The sequence below is a fragment of the Toxorhynchites rutilus genome, chromosome 2 (assembly GCF_029784135.1).
Source record: "Toxorhynchites rutilus septentrionalis strain SRP chromosome 2, ASM2978413v1, whole genome shotgun sequence".
Taxonomy (NCBI): domain Eukaryota; kingdom Metazoa; phylum Arthropoda; class Insecta; order Diptera; family Culicidae; genus Toxorhynchites; species Toxorhynchites rutilus.
In genome coordinates, this window is record NC_073745.1 from 109804191 (window position 1) to 109814864 (window position 10674).

The following is a 10674-nucleotide window of genomic DNA, read 5'->3' on the forward strand; positions in this document are numbered from 1 at the left end:
TACGAGGTATGGCTATTAAATAACGAGACTACGCGCCTGGAGGGCGCCTTAGAGGGCTGGGGGGAAAAACGAATAGTGCGTTCGGTAGCTTGAAGTGTCTACTCTAAATGTACGAAAACACGTTTTTGTTACTATAGTAGTTTGCGAGCAGCAGTGGTTTGAATGTAACGTGGTTTGTAGTGCACGTCGAAAATCATGTGTGACGAAAAACACGAACAACAACGCATCTGCCTATAACGCGCTGTCGGTGAAGCAATTTTTAGTCGATAAGGGCAATCCAGTGCTCGAACATGCCCCTTACTCGCCAGATCTAGCCCCATGTGACTTTTTTTTCTATTCCCCAAGATCAAATCCGTGTTGAAAGGTACTCGATTTCAGTCCGTAGCAGAGGCGAAGGAAAAACGACGCGGCTTTTGTACACCATCACAAACGAAGAGTTTCAGCACTGCTTCGAACAATGGAAAAAAACGTATGGAAAGGTTTGTGAGGAGCCAAGGGGAGTATATTGAAGAGGAGCATATCGTTGAACCGTAATTTTTAAAATATAACCGTTTTTCTAAACCAGTCTCGTTATTTAATAGCTATACCTCGTAATGTATACCACATCAAACAAATCTTAGGGAATTTCCGATTCGTTTGGTATGTAAATCGCCAAAATCCGTTTGCGGCAAAAATATTCATTAACGTTAACTTTATTTCATAAAAACGTGACCTGTTTTCTGATTTGGCACCCTTAATGAAAGACGTAGTTCTACATCAAAAAATTATTTGTAACGAAGAACATAATCTATTACAAAAACTTCGATGCATTCTAAAATAATATTCGAAGTGGTAATCAAGTGGAAAATATGCGGTCGTGTCCTAGATACCACCCCTTATAATTTTTAGGATTTCGCTGTCGTGAAATATAATTTTCAATACGACCATGTATCATGAACCGGGTTCTGTTCATTGACTAACCAATTCGTTACACAATAATGTTCCCCGTATAGAGCGCGAGAAACAGCAGCCTCCAAATTTTTCGGTAAATTTCATTGAATGACGATGATTAAAAATCGTTTTATGGCCACAGTTCATTTTTTCCGCCAATTCACGGTATCTTCAAATCCACAAAACTAAGGAAAAATCAATAACACAACAATACAATTAACCTAGTTTTGTAGGGCAGAAAGAATTCTATCCAATGAATTACCCTTTGCTTACGCTTTGCTAAACAGCAAACAAATCGTTGTAAAATAAAATAATATAAAAACGTTATGAACTTATTTCCCCAGCCAATAGTGTAGCCATAAGTCCTGTCAGTCGTTTGAAAATTAATAACTCGAAATCCATAGTTCAGAAATGTTTTCAGACAAATCTACATGATAAATGTTTATAAAGGCATCTCCTTTGTTCTGGTCGACCACCCACAAAATCACTTGACACAAGTATCTACATTTGATTGGGAAGGTTGTGGAGTAGCGAGACAGATAGAAAACATTACGAACCTTTTGAAATACTTTCAATTACATTCGATCGGTTCAGTCGACAGTCGGCAGCGCAATCAGAGGGAATAAAAATCCTTTCAGTCATAATTACGAACCGAATTCAATCAGACCGATTCATCAGGTCCCGCTTTGTGTAGTCCTGATGTGAAAGACAAGGATTCGTATCTAATGAACCTCTGATAAAATTGATAATCACAAAAGGGTTGTTGGAAACAATTGGAACGACGGTAGAAACGAAGCTCACCCACATTTACCCATTCATGGAGAAACAAAAAATAAAAAAACCAATGCGAACTGCAATTATTTCCGCGTTCAAAGGCGCGTAAAAAAGTTTTCAAGCGCGAATTCGATTCTCACCGCCGCTTCCGCTGCATACCCGACTGTCGAGTAAAAGGATGAAAATTTAATGTTCTTTTTACCTCTTCCTGTGCGAGATAGACGGGATATTTGCTTTGCCTTTCCTGAAAGAACGGAACCCAATCTCTCCCAAAATCCTGTTGGACCGAACAGAGTGACAACCATGTGACCAACTGTTGCCACAGATAAACGCGACGCGCTCGCATTCATATCCTGTTTGTGACGGAACGATGGAAGCGAAGAAGCGACCCAAATGACCGTTCGGTGGGCGATTCAACAAACACGGACTCGTATGGCCAACGGTATCGTTTGCAGGTTGCGGACGGATATAAAAAAGCTTGGGACGCCTTTTGTTAATTCTCAAATTGAAATTTATACTACTCCATCGTTGCGGGGATAGTGTTCGCTGTTTTTTTGAAACCATGTTGATCAATAGGTTCAATTGCTAACCGACAGCGTGGTCTCGCGTTCAATAGGATGGAATCATACAGATTTTGTTTCAAATGGTAGCCGTTTTATCATGCATATTGGAATTCCATTGAGCAACTGTAATGGCAATTGAATGGCTAACTGTCCAGCTGTGATTGCACGATCACAGAGTTTCAACCGGTCCCCACATGTAGCTATCTATATCCGTAATTTAAAACACAATTTATTTTCCGTTCCATCCTCGCCTTCAATTTAAGGTCCACCTTTGCCACGTTGAAACATTTGAGGCGGACAACAAAACACAGAACGCGATGCTTTCATCAGCATCTAATTAGCCAATTTCGTCATCAAAGCGGACCAAAGTGGGGAGTTCAGAATGAGCAATTAAAATGTATTTCAGCATTAATTTTCCGCTTGCAACACGAAAAGGTATGACTGAAAAGGCATATTCTAGAGCTCTAACATGCATTGCCTCGTCATAAAATATTAAAGCTCCAGCCAGCCTAGGGTGGTCCTGAGGATTGTGAATATAACCGTGCAGGACTGCAGGATGCAGGACACTCATAAAAGGATATGTTTCTAATCACTTCAATTGTTGAACTGTTTTGTGGGAAACTCGTTCTAGTCCACCCACACAAAAACTCTCAATCGTTTACAGTCTCGCGCTCGTTTTGTTATCCGTTCCAAATCAGACCGTGGTATGGCCCAAGCGCCACTTGGAGGTGTGCTCCTTGGGAGCTTTGCTTCGCACTTTTTTCTCTCCGAATAACAAACATGGATACGACTTGTGGGAAGGGGGGTGGACCTACCGTAAATACGAGCCTAATTTCTCTCGGTGGCGGTGGCCATAAGTTCGCACTGCTCCGGCACTATCGGATGAAAGGATCTAACGCGTTTCACGCCACAACTTCTGCACGAGAGCCGAAAGCGTTAATGTGAAAATTATATTTTGTGTTGGTGCAATTCGTTTAATTTCATGCCTTGTAGGAGCGGCTCAATGCGTTCCAGGTGCCTCTGCAAGCTTTGTGCTGGAATTTGTTTTATGAGCGGAGCATAACAGTGTTTACCAAGCCGAGAATTAACCATTTACGCAGCGCTAGGTGGGGTTGCCTGGATTATGCCTGGAACAGCCCCGATACCTTGGTGTAATTATTTGCTCATAAATTTCTAGAATCCTTTATTGTTTTTATACATTCATTTTTTCGTGCGGGTTATTGGTGATTGCTCTTCAAAGATGAATCCCATTTCAGATGTTAAATATCAGGTTAGGGAATAAGTTCAGAGCGTTTTTATATTTCTTTTATTTTACAACGATTTGTTACGAGGTCAAAAAGTTGCCGAAGCAGACCGGGTCATTTGCGACGTGTATGGGAAAGGTTTACAGTACGGAAATGTCTTGCAAAGTTGAATAACAATGACACGTCCCTTCTGAAATCGATGAAGAATGTCTCAAATCACTTTTGAACGCGAACGGTCGCCAAACCAGTCGTGAATTGGCGAAAAAAAATTTAACTACTGCGAGTATATAATTGATTAACTTATTGATATAATTATTGTTTTTTGTTTAAATAAAAAATGTTTCAAAACATCCGACCTGACAAAGTATTCGCTTCATTACAAAAGAAGACTTCAGACTTGAAGATGTACAAGAATACATCATTCCGCACAAAGTATTGAGTATAGATTTGGCCAGTTGCCACTTCAATCAATGAATACTCACATGTTACCGTAAAACTGTGATAAGCCTGATCACCCGATTGTCTTGAATTCCGCCTAAGGGGCTGTCCACATACCACGTGGACGAAAAAAGCACGATTTTAGACTCCCCCTCGTGGACAAGCGTGGACATTTTCATACCCCTCCCCCTGTTGCCCACGTGGACATTTTTCCTTATTTTGTTAGAATAATTGAGGAAATAACTGAATTGCGCATAAATTAAATTTTAATTCCATTTAAGTTTATTTAGTTTATTTTGTTTGCTTGGCTGTACCCTACAAAGCTTTGCTGTCGCACATTGAGGTTTTATACCAGAGAAATGAATAGCAAAACAAAGCATATGTTTCATATGAGTTTAATTTTGAAATACTTGTAATACTTAGTTTTTCTATTATCTGCGAAAATATAAAGGCTATCTGGCTTGTCAACATGGAAACGCGCAATATGCAGTTCGAATGTAAACCACACAGTTCCAAAGATACATACAACCATAGATTTCTAGTATATGAGTTGAGATCCCTACATTCTGACCCTCTGCCAGGTACACAACCATAGAAGCAACATAGAGCATGCTTTCCAAGTGGGTACGCATTGAACAAGGACAGTGCTAGGAAACAGGGTAAATAAAGGAGATACAGGTAATCCGGCTATGCTGAAAGGGGTAGATAAAGTGAAGTTTCTAGCCGTGTATAAAAATGGGAAACAATGTGAAATAAACCAGTTCTAGTCTAGAGCTCAAACTCTATCATTGTTTCATTGAACCTGAAGTCCTTAACTTATGTTAAGTTAAATTATGTTCGCAGCTTTATTTCGGAAGTGTGCTTATTCCATCTGGAAATCGTAAGGCTACCTGAGGCGTTGGCAGTAGCAACAACAATCCTTGAAGTGAATTGTATATTGTTTCATAATATGAGCACCATCAGTGCCGAACTTTTCGAGTTTTTTGAGCGCACAAAAACTGACTGAATAATTTTATATGCATAGATTTTTTGACGTAGAACTACGTCTTTCATTAAGGGTGTCAAATCAGAAAACAGGTCACGTTTTTATGAAATAAAGTTAACGTTAATAACTATTTTTGCCGCGAACGGATATTGGCGATTTACATACTAAACGAATCGGAAATTCCCTAAGATTTGTTTAATATGCTATACATTAGAATCCCTTGGTTTGTAAATGGTTAAAATTCATGAAAACTCTAAGTGTTTCTATTTTCCCATACATTTGTGTACTTTCCCGATAGGAGCTGTCAATAACGAGCAACTTATCGAGGAAGCAACGAAGGGGAAATCGTAGGATATAAAGTCATCGTGAACAAAGGAAAAGAAGAAGAATGAAGGGGAATACTTGCCTAGAGTATAAACAGTGGATCTCGCTGAGGCAAACTTTCATTCGGCATCGGACTGTTGAGCAATCCAGTTCACTTTGCTTTCGCTGCGCTTCGATCTAAGATTGGACCCCACCAGTGATAATTCAACTTGGATATCGTCGTGTGGTTTTTCCAGTTCATTTTTCGCGTTATTCGTATCGTGTGTTTTTCTTTCCGCGTCATAAATTGGACGCTTCGCATAGTGTGGGATGAGCAAGAAGAAGAGGAAGGCTGGCTCGAGCCCTGCAAAAAAACGAACGCATTGCCGGGGGCAATAACATTTCGAGGCAAGCGTCATCTAATGATGCACGCGATGTTGATGCAGTGAAAAGCGGTCGCACTGAACCGCGCCTTCGCATCGAACAACAGCAAAGTAGACGACTTCGGCGCGTCGGTCGAAAATGTAAACGCCGTTACCCAGGCAGCAACCAGCTCCCCCCGCTGGTGGTGAACGCGGTTGCTCTTGACAAACTCATCAGCGATGGGTGTTACAGCAGAGTACAAGCTGTGTGGCATAATTAAGTACTTTTCCAAGCAGTGAACATTGTTTGTTTTCCGTCATCATAAGGGCTTCGATGGTGCTTTTGACATTGCATGAATGTATTAAACTGACGTTATGGCGAAGCAGGGTTGTTAAGGTTGTGCGCCAAAAAATTATTTGGGGAATACCAAGCATCTTGAATGTCGTACTTGGATGTTATAAGTTATTTGGGTTCGCGTGCCAGTCGCAACTTCAACTAGGATTGCATTTGCACTAGTCTTGATCATAATGAAGCAATGCTACTGTTTTCGAGGTTGTTGATATTAAAAAAAAGAGTTTATTTCGCTTGTTTAATCACCAAGAAAGTGAATGTCGTTCTGGAATTTTATATGTGATTAGGTTTCGCTTGCCAGTAGCATAGCTTCCTCCACTAAGGGTGACAACTGCGCTTATCTCGAGTATGAGAAAGTAATGCAACTTTTTTCGAGGCCAGTAATATAAACCGAAGTGTTTCTTTTGAGAATAGCGCAAAATGATGAGAAGTGTTCATATTCCTAGTAGTTTCAAGCCACCAATGTATGACTCTGTATGCATGCTATGGCGAATGCTTGTTTGGCGCTTGGTTTACGTTGTACGAACGATGCCTGGAGGTGCAATTCCACTGAGGTAATACTAAATAACAGGTAGCATGATATAGGTAGCATTGATACTTGCAAGTGTTCTCATTGTTGTTGTTTCCTCGCGGTGCCAAAGATATATTGATATAATCGACTGTAACCGAGTCTATGTCAATTGCGAAAAAGGCCACCGGAATAGCGTTCGAGGTAAATTTTCAATGCATTGACATGAAATAAATTGCGACATACGATCAGCTAGTGTATTGTTCTGCGAAGGCAAGAATGAATCATCAGTCAATTATCGTCAACTGATTCTACAATGAAAAAACATTTCAGAGATTGTTCTACTAAGCAGTTGTTTCTAAAATTTCACAGCATTATATAATAATATCCGAAGGTTTAAACAAGCGACTTTTATAATACATATAACGGCGTAGTTCTACGTCAACAATGCGGTCGTATCTTGGACACAACCTCCTTTATTTTTTATAAATTGAAAAGAATTTCAAGCAAAGAAGAAAAGTAGGAAGCATATACTGATATCTATAGATCTTCACTTGACTTGGAACTTGGAATGTGTTGTAGACAAATGACATTGCAACAGCAAATATTTTAGTTTCTATAGATTTTAAAAATATATTCCCAATAACAATTCAATCAACCTGATTATTTCGCTTCTATTTGATTCATAGAAAGTTTCAGTAGAACTATTTACCACAGAGGTTGTGCTTTAATTTTAAATTGGCCCAGGCCCAGTTGTTGCTTTGACATTATTGCATTATTTTTAAACAGAGTCACAGCGTTTAGAAAATCACTCAAAATTTAAAAATATCACTTAAATCGATGGCTATTTTATGTCGAGTGTAGTTCTTTGTGTAATTTTTGAAGGGTACTAATAGTATTAAAATATTTTCAATACATATATTTTTTTTTATTTTTCAACTGCTTATTGACCATTCTGCATTGAGTGTCTAGATGGCTTCCAAAGCGCTCGAGGGGAAAAATTACGTCAGAAAACTCACGATTCATTGATTTTTTACTAACCTTGCCCGAAAAGTTATTTGTACTACTCTTTAATTTTTCCCATTTATATTGTTTTGATTTTCCTTCGCTTAAATCCTTATCAAAACATCACCTATGAGATTCGCACAGTTTACTAGAGAGCAATTCAACGCCAGATTAATCAGCCACTGCCCCGATCCTTCCCATTAATTAAAATTTTATTAAATTTGTTTTCCAAAAAAATCATAGCTATGAAACCTGCTGTCCGATTGAAGCAAGTTTTTGAGAAATCAATCAACTTTCTATTAGAATTCAAAGAAACTTTCTCAAAAGTTGAATAAAATATTATTATATACAGGTTGTTAGGTAGGTGATCCGGAATATTTCAGGTGATAGATATTTGATTAAAAAAATCCTCTACGCTTATGGTCAAAGCTCAACTACGAAGGAATTATTGAACTTTCCTTTTTGTCTTAAAACTGACTTTAACTTAAAAAGTACGCTGCTAAGTGTGGTGTCATGCTCCTCGTCGAAAGCGATGAGATCGCACAGCTCTATAAAAGGGATAACGTCAGACGGTATGGCAATACTGCCCTTAGAAAAATCCTCGGTCGAAAACTACTAAATACATTTGGTAACACAAAATTAGTAGAATGTACAAATTTTTTGTACATATTGTCAACAAACCCGCATCCCTACCAGAGATTAGTATATTTTACTCGATAACATTAGTAAGGTTGGATATTGTCATATCTGAAAACTGGTGAGAAAAGCGCGTCCATTTTCATTGTTCCCATAAGGCGATACGGAGGTATAATAAGGATATAATTCTGATACGTGCATTTTCGGCGAGAAAATGTGGCCGATATTGGGCTTCCGAATCATGGTTCTGCTTGACATATGTGTTTATTAGTACGGTCGAAAATGACTATAGATTGGTAGTATCTACCAAAAAATTCGTTATATTTACTAATTATTTCTCTCAGTGTGGGAAGAGAGGAAGAAAGAATAAGTACGTGAAGCGTGGAGGTGAAAAATATTGAGTGTTGGCAAACGCAGAATCAATTAGTTAAATCGTGTTTATTTTAAACTACTCCGAACCCTACAAATTGGCGACGAGGATGGGATCACGGTAAGAATCGAATTGAATGTGATGTCGAGAATATGGAAAAAAAGGTGCAAAATATTTGGGGATGATAATCTGGAAAATGGCGGATTTTCCATAAATAGAAATGTCCACGGGTGAATATCGCATGCAGCCCATGCATTTCTGCAGGTGTAATGCTAGTTGACATTGGCTATGCTGGAGTTAGTGTAACAGATAAAATTTGCGATGGGTGGCACCGGGATAAGGAAAGACCAGCGAATCTGATTGATTGTCCTGGTTATTATATCTTGGTAACAATCATCGGAGCATAAGAAACATGAAGGACATAATGCTGACGTATGTGCCTGTTTTAAAAAATCAGGAGGGAAACAAGTGAATTTGTTTCCGGGCTCAAGAGTATTTACGGTTGTACCTGCTTCGCTAGCAGGAGGTGATTAATTCACGGGTACATGAGTAACGAGCGTGCCTGTTTTATGAACAGGAGGAGAACAATCGACGTTCTCGGGATGGTCTATTGAATAATAGAATGTATGTACCTGTTGTCTAACAGGAGGTGAACGTGTTATAGTTCACGGGGACGGAAACTGTTGTTTCATGTAGAATTGTCTATTAGAGATGGTACAGTGCTTCAGAGCAAGGCTAACGGGAGGTTAGATCAGATTTGTGGAAAAGAGAATTGATCATTTTATATACATTTTCTCGCATCGGGTGTCACCTGCAAAATCGTAGAATTCTTGAGAAAATTGGTACAAATTTCATTGAATTCTGAGAATCTCATTTATTTGAAAATCCTTTCATTGACTAATGATCTAATTTCCGACAATGCAGTTAAAAAAATCCTAGTAAAATATATTCGAAAAGAAAATGAATGTTCAACTGTTTAAAGAATAAAATATTTTGTAATAATTTTATATGAATAAATTGACAGCATATGAAATTAGCAACCGGAAGTGAAGCAACAAGTTCTCAGAGTGTGAGACGAGCCTGTTCCGAGTTCCAGAAGATGATGATTTTCAAAATGCAAGTGGAGTCAAGCGTATGATCGGGGCTAACACAACTGTGGTGGAGGCGAATGAACTGCAAAGTTTAAAGCCTCTTAAAAACAAAGAAACATGAAACAACTGTGGACGACGGGATTACATTTCAACATCTGAACCATTGGCATAAAAGGGACTGTTAATTTGCTGTGACGTGAATTTGATTCCTGACAACGTGTGGGAGCAGCTGAAGTAGTCTGTTTACAATACATCAAAAGAAATGATACCTAAAGGATATGGTAGGGACGAATTCCTAATAATTTTCAATACTATTGTTTTCGAATATTGAAGAAGAAATCAGTTCGCGCTTTGGGAGACAAAACGTTTTGGGAGGAGCTGTATGTTTTGCTGGTGAGATTGTACATCAATCGAATTACTTACGAATGAATTGTTTTCTAAAATAAAAGTGCAGATTCATATAGACCGGAAATTAAATCTGTGGTCTATTCAGGCTCCTTTAGAAACTGCGCTGGACCATAAACTGAATGATCTACTGATAAAGGACATGGTTGAGGTGAAGGGAGGCCCTGCTTCTTGATTTTCACCACTTGTAGTGGTTAGCAGACGCAACGGTGTATTAGGGATTTGTCTTAACATGCAAGGATTCAAACTATTTACTGCAAGAGCGCCGTCCGATGCCAGTCATTGACGAGTACGTTGCCAGGCTTGACAATGGTAGGCTTTGGGGCGAGTTGGGCATCGAAGACGCTTTCTTGCAGGTTGAATTGGCTCCGGAATCGGGGGATGTAGCAGTGTTTATTAGTAACGAAAGATATTTTCGTTTCAATTTACTTCTCTTTCGATTTATTACAGACATATTACAGACATGAGACATGAGTACGTACTGATATTTTGACGATAATAGTGCGCTTAGGGGAGATGTTAAGGTATTTGAAGGACAGATCTTTGAAATACTGGGAGAGGTATGTTTTCCGGATTGATAGGGTCAAGAAAAGGGGGAACATACAATTTCTGCTCTCGGTACCTTTTTGTCTGTCTCCAGGGCTGAGGTGTTTTTGAGCAATTTCATATCTGGTCAAACCACACCAGAGGAACCGTTGCGCAACGTTT